The sequence below is a fragment of the Phaenicophaeus curvirostris genome, chromosome 25 (genome assembly GCF_032191515.1).
Source record: "Phaenicophaeus curvirostris isolate KB17595 chromosome 25, BPBGC_Pcur_1.0, whole genome shotgun sequence".
In the NCBI taxonomy this organism is placed as follows: Eukaryota; Metazoa; Chordata; class Aves; order Cuculiformes; family Cuculidae; genus Phaenicophaeus; species Phaenicophaeus curvirostris.
In genome coordinates, this window is record NC_091416.1 from 5,902,363 (window position 1) to 5,917,308 (window position 14,946).

General features: G+C 51.4%; 1 long non-coding RNA gene across 1 annotated transcript; it reads left to right on the plus strand.

Annotated features, from left to right (window-relative positions):
* Window positions 1-406: 406 nt before the first annotated feature.
* On the plus strand, window positions 407-14,623 carry LOC138730922 (uncharacterized). Its single transcript, XR_011339118.1, has 3 exons — window positions 407-592; window positions 8,534-8,694; window positions 14,605-14,623. It is a non-coding gene; the product is annotated as an uncharacterized lncRNA (long non-coding RNA).
* Window positions 14,624-14,946: the final 323 nt, after the last annotated feature.

Here is a 14,946-nt window from a genome sequence, read left to right on the forward strand (position 1 = left end):
ATCGTGACAGCAGCCCCTGAATCCATGTCCCTGGCCGGTCCCTCCTGCTTCTCACTTGCAGTAGGAAAAGTCATAGAATCACAGAATAGTTTGGGTTGGAAGGACCTCAAAGCCCATCCAGTTCCACCCCTGCCATGGGCAGGGACACCTCCCACGGGATCGGGTTGCTCCAAGCCCCATCCAACACCTCCAGGGGCATCTACAACTTCTCTGGGCAGACTCGAGGAAGGATGCTGTAGATGTCTTGAAGAAAGGCAGTTGTATCCACGACATACACTAGCAGCCCTCTTCACCCACCTATTCTCCTTGTTTTGGAGCCTTCCTGTTATTTGTAATTAATTGTTTGTGGTTCGATCAATCAGTCCCGTGGCACAGGATTCCTGCCAGTTGAGGGGACTGATGGAGCAATTGACTCCAGATGGGAAACGTCTGAGCAAGGAGCGTTCCGATAGCCACAGTTCACAACAAAGCTCCTAGGGAAGTGGAGTCTGGTGCCGAGGTGCAGCGAGGGGAACGGGTCTTTTCATCATGTCCTTCTGCAGCCAAGACGTCGCGGGGAGTTCATGAGTCCCAGTGTTCTAATTGCTTGCAGGTCAGGCGGGTCCCTTAGGGGATGGGGTTGGAGAGGAAAAAATGCTGCTAATGCAGAGAAAATTCCAGTGTCGGGATTCATTTGGCATGAGGCTAGGGGGGAATCGTCAAGGAGAGAGCGGGTGCTGCACCAAAGAGGGGCTGCATGGGCAGGTGGGGCTGGTGGCGATGGCTGCAGCAGCCCACAGGGGGTCTGTATTCACATTTAGTAGGCACCGTTGAGGTTGATGATCTTAGATGTCTTTTCTAACCTTAATGATTCTGTGATCCCTAGACTCTTGTGTTATTGCAGGACAGCCTCATCCCGGCTGGCCATGCTGCCCTTCCAAGGTTGACTGTGGGCTGCAAAGGGTGACGATTGGACATTAGGAACAAATTCTTCATGATGAGGGTGGGGAAGCCCTGGCCTAGATTGCCCAGAGAAGTTGTGGATCCCCCTGGAGGTGTTGGATGGGGTTTGGAGCAACCAGTGGGAGGTGTCCCTGCCCTGGCAGGGGGTTGGAATTGGATGGGCTTTAGGGTTCCTTCCAACCCAAACCGTTCTATGATTCTATGATGCACAGAGCAGTGGGAACTTGGAGCAGGATGATATGAGGACAGGATGGCTTGGGATATGGCATTGATGCTCTGCTTTATACCCCTGGTGTACATCATGCGTATTTTTCTTATAAGCCCTGAGCTGCAGAGACTTTTCAAAGACAAGTGTAGCACTGAGGGAGCACCAACAGGTGGGGCCTACAGTAGCCTGGCTGAGTGGAGACCATCTGGTCCAGGCTGGACTGAAGGCAGGCTTGCATCTAAACTAGGGGTCACAAATGAACCCAAGCTCCTGGAAGATGGAGGAACAAGCCAGTTTATGTGTGCAAGAGAGAAAGCACTTTTGGACAGAGCATGTGTTTGGATGAGTCTGCGTGTCCTGAGCATCCTTCCTTGGGATCATGGAATTCCATGAGTTGGAAGGGACCCACAAGGATCATTGAGTCCAGCTCCTGTCCCTGCCCAGGACACCCCAACTTTCACACCATGGGGCTGAGAGCGCTGGCTAAAGGCTTCTGGAATATTGTCAGGCTTGGTGCCGTGACTGCTTCCCTGGGTGCTGTTCCAGTGCTCCACCACCCTCTGTGGGGGAGAACCTTCTCCTAATGTCCAACCTAACCCTCCCCTGGTGCATCTTCCTGCCATTCCCTCAGGTCTAAGATGAGAGAGCAGGTAGGTCTGGGGACCAACACCTGTGAGAGGATGGTTATTTTTGTTCATGTGGGAGATGGAGGTAGTTCAAGAGCAGGTTAGGGTGTGAGCATGTCTGGTATGAGCTGACAGTGCTTTAACACAAGAATAGGTTTTCATTTTCCACCTTCCAGGCAATCACCGGGGAAAGAGATTGTCTCATTTTCTCATGTACATATATCTCGTCTCCGAGTTGCCGAGGCAACACTGTATATGTTTGCAGGCTGGAAGGATCTGGAGATGGAAAATGAAGCCAGGGAGTGGACTGAGAAGTCCAGCAGGAATTTTCCTCTGGTCTTTTGCGGCCGATTGGTTTGCACTAATTTAAGCTGGTCCCCCGGGATTAGTCATCAAATCTGAGATTTCCATTTTTATTATTTTAAATCAACCGCAGTTGCTCTTGGGAGGCCGTTTTTCATGTTCGAAATTAACCTCGCAGAGATTTAGCCGGTGGGGGCTGCAGGATGGGAGCCAGCAGGCAGGGTAATACCATAGAAACATAAACAAGGTATAACATCTTGCTCCACCGGCTGGTGGAAAGCTGAGACCCTGGGGAGCGACGGCTGTTTCGAGCTTGACAGGAGGCACCAGCATACCTGGATTTTCTCCATGGCCACTCAGTGCGAAAATGTGGCTCATGTGTTGCTCCAGGACTTGATTTTCTTTTTGGATGCTCCTGATGGAGGAGAAGCCACTGCAAGGATGCACCTGGACAAGGCCAACCGTGTCCTGGGCTGCATCACAAAAAGTGTGGCCAGCAGGGCGAGGGAGGGGATTCTCCCCCTCTGTTCCTCGCTCATGAGAACCCACCTGGAGTCCTTTGTCCAGTTCTGGAATCCCCAATGTAAGAAGGAGATGGAGCTGTTGGAACAGGTCAAGAGGAGGCCACAGAGATGATCGGAGGGCTGGAGCACCTCTGCTATGAGGACAGGCTGAGAGAGGTGGGGTTGTTCAGCCTGGAGAAGAGAAAGCTGTGGGGAGACCTTAGAGCAGCTTCCAGTGCTGAAAGGAGCTACAGGAAGGCTGGGGAAGTGGCACTGTATCAGGGAGTGCAGGGATAGGATGAGGGGTAATGGCTTTAAGCTGAAAGAGGGGAGATTGAGATGAGATCTTAGGAAGAAATATTTTGCTGTGAGGGTGGGGAGGCCCTGGCCCAGGTTGCCCAGAGCAGGGGTGGCTGCCCCATCCCTGGAGGGGTTCAAGGCCAGGTTGGATGGGGCTTGGAGCCCCTGATCCCGTGGGAGGTGTCCCTGCCCATGGCAGGGGTGGAACTGGATGGGCTTTGAGGTTCCTTCCAACCAAAACCATACTATGATTATATGATTCTGTGAAGCGCTGTGCAGATAGACCTTCACCACCTGAAGGCTGCAGCATCCCTCATGCAGGGATGGGAGTGAGTGTTGGAGGAGGTGCAAGCAGTTTTGCAGGTACCTTAAAGAGCTGAAGAAGACCATTAATGACAGTAATGGAGTCTATGGGAGGCTTCTGTCTGCTCTGGAGAGGTTTTTGGAGATAGCATCTTTAAAATTCTTACTGATTTTGTGGCTTATTATTTATTATTAAGGTATCTTGCAGCCTGTATTGCCCTGGCACTAATAGATGCCATAACCATGCAGGGGCTTCCCACCACCACTTCCCCAAACCCATCTGGCATCTTTCCCCTGCCCACACGATGAAAAGGCCCCTTCAAGCCTTTTGGGGGTTTCCTCAAGAAGAAATGACCCTCCTTCTACCTCTCCATCCCACTCCCCTGCCTGTAAAAGGCAATTTGTGCTGGAACTTCAAAACACTTGGCAGAAGTTTGGTATTTCTACCGGGCGGCTTTCTCAGCTTTTCTGCTCTCAAGTAAATAAATAAGGTAAGAACTTCACAAGGACAGGGAAAGTGGTGGAGGTGGTGGTGCCAGTCCTCTTGGAAAACTGGCATTCCCCACCTCTGCTAAATGAGGTTAAGAGAAGCCAGCTGGTACGGGTATTTCTAATCTCATCATTTTATTTCACTGAGCTGCGGGTTCTTTATATTCTTTCTTAATGTCAGTCGCTTGGGAACCGACTTCTAAACAGACCAATTGTCTGATGTGCATGGAACTGGTGTTCAAAAATGCCCCCCCTCCCCTTCCCCCAAGAAATATAAGACTTGATAAGAACTGGGTGGGAGGAGATGCTGATGCTGAAGTCACCCTGGAGTATTTTTCAGACTCTGCTCCAGTCTGAGCCCTTCCCTGCGAGGTGGGACAGTTGTATGGGGACACAGAGGGGTGATGTCCACGCGTGCCTGGGAAGATGAGGCTCAGCACGGATGTGTCTTGGAGCAGCATCTGGAGGGTGATTCCAGCCAGAGTGTTTTCAGCTGTTGGGAAAAAGGCTGTAAAATACGATTCCCACCGTAAACAGCCCTTTGGGTTCGAAGTACATCAAATTGGGTATTTTGCCTCTGGCAGAAACTAAAACCTGATGTGCCAGAGGATGGCAAAGCCCTCGCCTAATCCCTGTAATTGTTTGATACCATAGCCAGCAGGAAAATGTTTTCTGATCCTCTTAATCTTTGCTGTGAAAGGAAAGCGCTGGTAACCGTATCTGTAGCTCACCCCCCGCCCCGTTACTCCCTCAGTCTGAATGCACAACGTGTCTCCAGCCACCACCCTGTGCAGAGCCCGCAACAGCAACATTTTGGGTATGATACAAGCCCTCCTGGCTTGGATCAGCCGTGGGGTGGCCAGCAGGAGCAGGGAAGGGATCATCCCCGCGGACTGGGGAGCTGGTGAGGCCACACCTCGAATCCTGGGTTCAGTTTTGGGCCCCTCACTCCAAGAAGGACATTGAGGGGCTGGAGCGCGTCCAGAGAAGGGAATGGAGCTGGGGAAGGGGCTGGAGAACAAGGGTTGTGAGAGACCTCTGAGGGACCTGGGTCTGTTTAGTCTTGAGATGAGGAGGCTAGGGAGGGACCTTATTGCTCTCTACAGCTCCTGGAAGGAGATTGTAGCAAGGCGGGCGTTGGTCTCCCAAGTAACAGGTTATAGGACGAGTAGAAATGGCCTCACATTGCACAGTGGAGGTTTAGATTGGATATTAAGAAAAATATCTTCGCTGAAAGAGTGATGAAGCATCAGTCCAGAGCAGTGTTGGAGTCTCCATCCCTGGAGGTGTTGAAAAAACGTGTAGATGTGGCACTTTGGGACATAGTTTAGCAGGCACAGTGGGGCTGGGCTGACAGTTGGACTTGGTGAGCTTAGAGGTCTTTTCCAACCTTAGCTGTTCCATGAATCTATGATTCAGCAGGGTATCGGGAGAGAAGGAAAGAGGCTGCCTGAAGCCTTTAAATGCCAAAAATAAGGAAAAAGGAAAAAAAAAAGAGATGAAGTGTGAGGCCAGCTGAGGTCCCTCTGGGCAGGAGATGGGAGTGGGATGGTGGTAGGCACGTGTCGGGGCAAGGCGAAGGGGCTGCACCCCAGTGCTCCTAGGGGATGCTACAGGGAGCTCACTGGCTCCTCACCAGAGTTATTAATCCCTCCGATATCCAAAACACCATGTTTCATACAAAAGGGAAGAGAAGAAAAGCTCAGAGGGAGGGAGCGAGGGTGTTTCTGCTATTGAGCAGCGGTGCAGGGCTGTTCCTCTCCACAGCTGACAGTGTAAATGCAGTTCCTGGCAGGCAGCTTGCTCTGTATTAAAATTCTTGATGAAGATTATTAAAGTGTGTTTATGAAAAGCCTGCGAGTGCTTCTTGGACTCCAACCTGCCTTTTCAAAATGAGATGTTTGGGTGCGGGCTGAGCGCTCGTGAGTTATTAGAACCAGCCCATCCAAACCCACCCCCTCCGTTGGCAAAGCGTGGTATCTGTAGCAGCTGGGATGACCTCCGCCTCCTCCAGCTGGGGACCATGACCACGGGTGGGGCAATCCTTAACTATTGCCCAGAACCTGGCTGTAAGTAGATTTGGGGGTGTTGCCTGGTTTAAGGAAATGCTCATGTCCACCTGAGCTGGGCTGGAGCAAAGTCCAGAGGGATGAGGAGGAGCTGCAGTGCTGGAAGCTCCTCTCTCCGCTCCGGCAGCAGCTTCTGGGGAGGACATGGAGGCATCTGAAGCCACCAGCCCTCCCTTTGTGCTGGCAAAGCTTTCAGGAGATGTTCCTACATTGGAGATGGAGCCTTTATGCCACACACAGACAAACATCCCGCTGGTGATGCCACCTCCACTGCCACTGAGAGGTTCTTGTCATCCAGAGCCAGGTACCCACCAGAATCATAGAATCACAGAATCACCAGGTTGGAAGAGACCCACCAGATCATCGAGTCCAACCATTCCCATCAATCACTAAACCATGTCCCCCAGCGCCTCATCCACCCATCCCTTAAGCCCCTCCAGGGAAGGTGACTCAACCCTCTCCCTGGGCAGCCTCTGCCAGTGCCCAGTGACTCTTTCTGTGAAAATTTTTGTCCAGCATCACTCGTGGCCTGTGCACACACACCCGTGCACACACACCCGTGCACACCTTGCACACGCTCACAGCCCTGTGCCACAAGCCTCTTGCAGTGTGCATCTCTGGCAGCAGCTGTGGACCGGTTCCCTTTTCTATAAGCTCTTCCCTTCCCAGCCCATGGTGGGGTTTTTAACGTGAGAGACCAGGTTGTATATCTAAATATATGTCCTTTACTAAAAAAAACAGGTTTCCAAGAACAATGGTGGAAGCAGCCCAAAAATGTGCTAAGAAGGACGAATGCATTAGGGTTGGAGTCCAAGTAAAATATCAGAAGGGTGAATCAGAAGTAAAAGAAGGGGGGTGGGGAATAGAAATGTATGGGGTTTTTAAAAAGCTATTTTTTCTTTTTAACGTTAATGGCAGCTTTTCAATTTAAGCTTTGAGTGCTGGAGAGATGTGTCAACTGCTCCTGCCCCGAGCCGTGCTCTGGGGGGATGCGGAAGCATTGGTGCAGTGATGCATTCAAGCTGGTTTCCATCCAGCCCCATTTAGCCGTTGCAAAGTCAATTATTATTATTAATTGGCCTCATTAATTTATGTTCTGCACTTTCTTAAAGCTTCCTTGTCTCTATGCAGTGTGATTACCTGGTGGTGTTTGATTAGTGGGGTTAATTAGCCATTATACATGTGGTTTAGACCCTGCATCTGTGGTTTCAGCCCTAGGTCGCTGGTCCCTCTCCATGTGCCACGGCACACAGGTTAGAAATAAACTCCTAGGAATGTTTGATAGGAATTCCTTGAAGGAGGAAAAGCTTAGCTGCTCGGCCAAGCCTCCCTTTCTAGGAAAATGGGAGATGGATTAATGCGTGCCGCATCGGAACGGTGTTGGTTGAGCAGGTCAGTATCCCAGCAGGAAAAAAAGTACAAGGGTGATGCTGGAGTTGTACGTAGGATTTTCTGGAGCAGGAACAGCCCTGTCTCCTCTGGGAATGGCATCCGTGCATTGCACTGGGGTTAGGCTGGTTTATTGTGACGGTGGTTGCAATGTTGGGTGATTGCAATATTGGGTGGTTGCCACGTTCTCAAACATCGCTGCGTGCATCCTGCAGATCCCTCTCTTCTGAGTCAATCGTGAGCTTTGGAGAGGCTGAACCCAGGTTGCCTTTTCCCTTTACTTCTCCGACTCCTTCATTGATTTGCTGTTTGATATGTCTCTTCCCTTTCTCTGAACTGGTTGCAGCTCAGACCACGTTCCTGGGTCATCAGAGGTTCCAGCTAGAAGAGGGCTGAGTGCAGAAGGCAGATGGACAGGCCATAAAAAAAAGAGAAAAGTAATAAAATCTTGGATTTGATTGCATGAAAAGGGAAGAAAATCTGTTCTCCAGGCCAATTAGGATGGTGTGGTGGCTGCAGGCAGAGGTGGGAGGAGAAAGCCCAAATTCGTACTTCTCCCTGATGACTGCAACATCCATCAAGGCTAAAGACAATCTGTATCTCATTAATCATCTGATATAAACAGAGAGAGACTGGCTGGAACAGAGCAGTGTCACTGGATGAATGGCCTGGAGTTGGAAAATAAACATTTCAAACTCGGCCTCGGCGTTTATTTTTGCTAAATGCCTTTGCCGCGCCTGGGCGTTCTGCTAACAGCGGGGTACGGCTGCCCCAGATCCATCCTCGGGAGCACGGCTGGAGCGTCAGCTCATGAGCCTGGGTGAGAAAACACAACAAATGGAAGTGCAAGGAAAACTGGAGCAGCCCTGGTCTGTCCTGAGCGTTGTCATGCTCCAAACCGAAGAGTTTCAACTCATGGTTGGGTGTGCAGGCTGCTCTCCTCACCTTGGTCCCACACACTTATGTCCAGAGGTGACACAGGGAGCTGGAACTAGCAGTTATGGTCCATGTTGTCTCCATCAGGTGCTCTCCATCTTCATGCACTGCTGGATTTCCGCAACCAGCAGTTGGTTTTCCTTCAAACCTCTTATGCCTGTTGGGTTTTCTTCTCCCACTTCCCCTCAACAAAACCCCACCAGGTGCAATGTGGAATCCACGCTCGCTCAAATGTGCCTCTAATTCTGATTTATTAAGACGGTTATTGTATAGATGATTAGAAACACATTCTGGGAGATTTAACGGCCTCGGAACAGACGTGTAGCCGTTACAGAGCTGCTAATCCTTTATAAATATGTTTTTAATCATGCCAGTATTTAACATACGATAACTGTCCTATTAAACATAATGGACAGCTGGCAGCCTCGATAGAAAAAAAATGCAAGATATTTATTTTCCCTCCAGGCTCATTAAGTTCTGCTGCTCAGGAGATGTTACCACAACCACAAGTGGACAGCTCAGCTCAGATATCCAAGCCTTCCACATGCCATGAGGTTCCTGGCCAGTGCTTGTACTTGCTGTACGAGGACCTTCACCAGGAGAAGGGTTTGCTGAGACCCTACCAGGTGAGTGGGTTTTGCTCGGGCTGTGGAACTGCTACGTGCTTATTTCTCACATTGTTTGGTGCATCTTGATCCACCGTGGCCACGCTGTCCGTTCCACTCATAAGAGCAGCAAGCTGACATGGATAAAGGTTTATCGGTGCTTAGAACTTCAGTAACTGGGTGAGCTCTGCTAAAATAAACCCGATACATGTTATTAAGGCAGCAATGTGTGCTTGCAGCCCAGAAACCAACCGTGTCCTGGGCTGGATGCAAAGCAGTGGGTCCAGCAGGGTGATTGAGGGGATTCTGCTCCTCTGCTCTGCTCTGGTGAGACCCACCTGGAGTCCTGTGTCCAGTTCTGGAGTCCTGAGCACAAGAAGGACATGGAGCTGTTGGAGCAAGTGCAGAGGACACCTCAGAGATGGTGTGAAGGCTGGAGAACCTCCTGTACGAGGACAGGCTGAGAGAGTTGGGGTTGTTCAGCCTGGAGAAGAGAAGGCTCCAAAGAGACTTTAGAGCAGCTTCCAGTGCTGAAAGAGGCTCCAGGAAAGCTGGGGATGGGGGAGTTTATACAAGGACATGGAGTGACAGGACAAGGGGGAATGGTTTAAAATTGGAAGGCGGAAAATTTAGATTGGACATTAGGCTGCCCAGAGCAGTGGTGGCTGCCCCATCCCTGGAGGTGTTCAAAGCCAGGTTGGATGGGGCTTGGAGCCCCTGATCCAGTGGGAGGTGTCCCTGCCCATGGCAGGGGGTGGAACTGGGTGATCTTTAAGGTTCCTTCCAACCCAAACCATGCTATGACTCTGATTGTTGTTGTGTGCATGCAGTGTGGCAGCAAAAGCGATTTTTCCATCTGCAGACCCAGAGCTTTGCAGAAGTGCACTGAACACACGCACACATACACGGCACAGCTCGTAGCACGGCGTGTGCCCCCTCCCGTGCATCTGCTCTGACATCAGGAATAGTAAATTCCATTAGCGATGACATTTTAGCCCCCAGCTATGCCTGGTTGGAAAATAAATGACATACCCTGGCTTTTTATGTGCCTTCTGACTTCATGTGCCATCCAGCTTGGTTCCCATCCAGCTGACGAGCCATTCCTGAGGATGGGCTGCTTACAGGAGAAAGCAGGTTGAGAAGAGGAAAAATTTCCACTAAATTAAATTATTTTAGCTGGAAAAATAAACCCTCACCACAGCATGAAGCCCATGCCTGCCTGCTGCCTGCCCTGCTTAGCATGAGACACTGAGATGGGGCAGGAGGGGTTGTTTCCATCCAAACTGCTCCTTGCCCAGCCGAGGAAAGGCAGATGTGTGTGAGACCCCCCTGACATCCCCTTGGCACCATCCCCCCATGTGCCATTCTTGTGATGTGTCCCTCAGTGCTGAATAAATGATGCTTCATAGAATCTCTAGGTTGGAAAAGACCTTTGCGATCATCAAGCCGAACCGTACCTGTGTGCTACTAAACCAGATCCCGAAGCACTTCACGTACCTGTCTTTAAACCCCTCCAGGGATGGGGACTCCATCACCACCCTGGGCAGCTGTTCCAGTGCCTGAAAACCCTTTCAGGGGAGGAATTTTTCCTAATATCCAATCTGAACCTTCCCTAGCGCAACTTGAGGCCATTTTGTCTCATCCACTATGCAGTGCTACGGACTAGGAGAGGTCTGGCTGGAGAGGTGCCTGGGGGAGAGGGACCTGGGGGTGTTGGTTGACAGCGACTGAACATGAGCCAGCAGTGGCCCAGGTGGCCCAGAAGGCCAATGGCATCTTGGCTTGGATCAGAAACGGTGTGGCCAGCAGGGCCAGGGAGGTTCTTCTCCCTCTGGACTCGGCACTGGTGAGGCCGCTCCTCAAATCCTGGGGTCAGTTCTGGGCCCCTCACCACAAGAAGGATGTTGAGGCTCTGGAGCGAGTCCAGAGAAGAGCAACAAAGCTGGTGAAGGGGCTGGAGAACAGGCCTTATGAGGAACAGCTGAGAGAGCTGGGGGTGTTTAGCCTGGAGAAGAGGAGGCTGAGGGGAGACCTCATTGCTCTCTCCAACTCCCTGAAAGGAGGTTGTGGAGAGGAGGGAGCTGGGCTCTTCTCCCAAGGGACAGGGGACAGGACGAGAGGGAATGGCCTCAAGCTCCACCAGGGGAGGGTCAGGCTGGATATCAGGAAAGAAATTTTCACGGGCACTGGCAGAGGCTGCCCAGGGAGGTGGTTGAGTCACCTTGCCTGGAGGGGTTTAAGGGACGGGTGGACGAGGTGCTGAGGGACATGGTTTAGTGTTTGATACGAATGGTTGGACTCGATGATCCGGTGGGTCTTTTCCAACCTTGTGATTCTATGATTCTGTGATTCTATCACCTGGCACTTGGAAGAAGAACCCATCACCCACCTCTCTACAGCCTCCTTTCAGGCACTTGTAGGCAGTGATGACGTCTCCCCACAGCCTCCTTTTCTCTAGGTTCACTGGGAGGGGGCAGCAGCCCTTTGCCTTTTGGAGTGGCAGCAGCTTGGCATGAAGCCACCACGCCGGTACTGCTGAGGACGGGCCAAGGACTGGGGCGGCTCTGTCTGACCCCGTTTGGCAGCTCTTTTGTCTCTGGGTCTCCAAACTTAATACTTTTTGTCCCTGACACCGCGCTGCCCCACTGCCCTCAGCCCCTTGGTTGAGGGGGAGCTGTTGGGGCAGGACAAGGGGCTATTCTTCATGGAGAACAGCGGCGGATCTCATAGCGGGTGGCTGGCCCTCAGCCCTCGCCCACCACCACGCTCCTCACCTAGGTCACGTCTGGGCAGTGGCATTTATCGGGCGCTACGAGGGCTTTGTGCACAGGAACAGAGAATCATTATGTTGGAAAAGACCTTTGAGATCATCGAGCCCAACCATACCTGTCTGCTACTAAACCAGATCCCTGAGCACTTCATCTACCTGCCTTTTAAACATCTCCAGGGATAGAGGGAGGCTGGGAAGGTGGGCTCAGTGCTCAGGGATTGTGGGCAGCAGGCAGGGTGCTAGGTCTGTGCATAACTCTTGGTCTCAGTGCTTGAGCACAACTGGTGTTGGGTATGGATTTATTAACACGTTTTCCTAAAAGTGGTTCATTTGCACCTTTTTATGGGATAACAGGGCATGGATGCTCTGGGCTTGTGGTTTGTTGCTGAGAGTGTGTCATGGGTTAGCCCCAACCCTGCTAGTTTTCAGCAGCTAAAATTGATCAGTGCATAGAATCATAGAATTGCTAGGTTGGAAAAGACCTTTGAGATCATCAAGCCCAACCATACCTGTCCACTCCTAAATCATATCCCTAAGCACTTGGTCTCTCAAATCCCTTCCCTCCGCCCCAGGGGAAGGGAAGAGGGAAATGAGAGGAAAAAGACTAGCAGGTTGGAAACTAAACCTGCAGATTTAAGGAAACTGAAAATAATTAGAAAGTAATAAATATATATAAATATATGAGATTGCGCCCCCACCCCTCAATGACTCTATGTCACCACAAATGCTGCAGAGCAGACACGAGGGAATGGGATCACAGCCAGGAGGGAGCTGGGCTCAGGAACATACGAAGCTGGGCTCGGGGCAGACAGGCTGATGAGGTTCTCACTAGATGTTGGCCATCACAGAAAAGGTTGACCCTCACGGCCTCTCAATTTTTATACCAAATGTGATGTGGATGGGATGGAATCCTCTGTTGGTCAGTTTGGGGTCACCTGCCCTATCCGTCCCTCCTCGCAGGTAGGGCCTTTCTCCACCAGCTGGAGGATGTTCTTGGATACCACAGGGATCAATATAAGCTTTGGCCTCTTTGCACACTTTCACTTTGAGAGAAGAACACTGTCTCAAAAACCATTCAGTTAGTTTTTAGAGAATGAAGTAACTTAGAACGACTGAGTTACGAGTCAGAAACTGATGGTACTTTAACTCAAACCACTACACGGTGCAAATAGAACATCCCGCTGGACCCCTGTTGAGCCCACCAGCAGCCAGAGCAGCCAGGGTTATGGGATGGAGTGATTTTCAGCTCCTTTTGCAGTGTTCCCCTCTCATCCACCGTGCCTGGGTGGTGCTGGGAGCCCCTCAGCACCACGTGCTGGTGCTTGGAGCGGGCGCTGTTTGTTTTGGATGGAGGCTTTGTCTGCAGAGCTGCCAGCCAGTTTTCCACAGCCCACCTTATAAACTTCCCCATCGCACCCAGCAGCTACCTGGGCCGCCAGCACAGCCAGATATTTTCATCTCCAGGTGCTGTTTCCGTGCCTGACCTCCCCACGGTGGGAGATGTCGGTGTGTGGGTGGGATGCATGCGGGGCTGCAGAGACCTGCCAGCCCCATCCCATCTCCTGGTGACCCCATCCAACGATCCAACGCGGTTGTTTCCACCTCGGCCCTGGCTCTCCCTTTCTCTGAGTGGTTTCCCTGCATTGCTTCATGAATCTTCTGTGAGGTGATGGTCTGGAAAGCTCCACTGTGGTCATGGCACGGAGTGTGATGGGCACCAGCGTTACCTGGAATCAATCAAAAAAGAAACTCCCTAAATAAAGTAGTTTATTTAGAGAGGAGACATCACTTTTATTCTGTGCTGGGTGGAAGATCTTCCACAAAACCAGCCCACCAACTGCCTATTGAAGGCCTATTTAGCCTGGAGAAGAGGAGGCTGAGGGGAGACCTCATTGCTCTCTACAACTACCTGAAAGGAGGTTGTGGAGAGGAGGGAGCTGGGCTCTTCTCCCAAGTGACAGGGGACAGGATGAGAGGGAATGGCCTCAAGTTCCACCAGGGGAGGGTCAAGCTGAACATTAGGAAAAAAATTTTCATGGAAAAGGTCACTGGGCACTGGCAGAGGCTGCCCAGGGAGGGGGTTGAGTCACCTTCCCTGGAGGGGTTTAAGGGACGGGTGGACGAGGTGCTGAGGGACATGGTTTAGTGTTTGATGGGAATGGTTGGACTCAATGATCCGGTGGGTCTCTTCCAACCTGGTGATTCTATGATTCTATGATTCAAAACCAATGTTCAAAATCCCACCTAGCTAGTACAATCCATACACCTACCTAATACATACATTCATTAGGTTACACAACCCTACTTTGACATAAAATTGCTTGTTTGCTTTCCACAGCCTTAGTGAGGAGAAGGATGTCCTTCGAGTAATCCTTAAACAATCACAGATTCTCCCAATCCGATATCCCTTCCCTTCTTTCATCCCACGCTTTCAGTCTTGGGTCAATTAACTGCTGAGTTCATCATTTTCTTAAGACTCGGTGTCTGCATCCCTGGGCAGAGGCTGAGATGTTGATAGAAGACATGAAGTGTCTGCATACCCGGGCAGATATTAGTGTTTGTAGAAGGTACCCAGTGTCTTTGTCTCTGAGATCAGGATGGTTTTTAGTAAATAAATGAGGTAAACAAGGTGCAAAAGGCATTCTCCTTATCCCCTTGGGTAACACCAGGAGCCTGGGAAGGATGCAGGAGCGAGGGAGGAAACCCCGGAGTTGCTATAGGCAGTGCAGAGAGAAAGGGTAGGGAAAAACATCAGGGCTTTGACTAAGCTTAGTCAAGGATGATGGTTCCCCCCATCCACTCAGGCTTTTTCCTCCGTGAAATGCTATCTTTACCTTTTAAATCTGAAAATGTGCAGTTTGCGTCCCTAAAATCGCAGGAGTAAGGTCTGGAGGGAAGAAGGGAGCAAGGCTGTGCTGGCAGCTCCAGGCTTTGGGGGGGTTTAACCCTCCCCCAGCCACCTGGGGCTACCAACAACTGCCTTTGGGCTAGCGCTGGTCTGTGGGGGCGCGGGGTCTGCCCTCTTACAGCCCGCAGCAGCAATAAAGCTGTCGGCAGAGGCAGCCGCGCGGGCCGGGATGCTCTTGTGGGAGGCTGAGCTGCTGGCTTGACCCTGCTTCCCTTCGATCGCCGTGCATCTCACCCTCCATCACCACCGCCAGCGCGTGCCAGGAGACAACGGAGCAGCGAGCCGTCAGCCAAGACGTCTGGCAAGGAGGAAGAGCCTGGCTGCAAGAGCCAAGGAGAAGCCCTCCGACCCTCTCTGCTCCGTCTAGCTTCTCGCCGCTATTCCCACAGCTGGGAACGAGCAGCCTGAGGCTCCATCTGGGTCTCCGTGGTCATCAGGAAGGGAATGACCCATCACAGAGGAGAGTTTGCCCCTTCCCAACGTGTAGCCTCATCCTTGCATGGAGAAACTGAGGCAGGAGAGTTCCGGAGCTGGTGCACCAGGATCCTTCAGTCTCCCCTGAGGGCTACCTGCCAGCAGAATCATAGAAGTATAG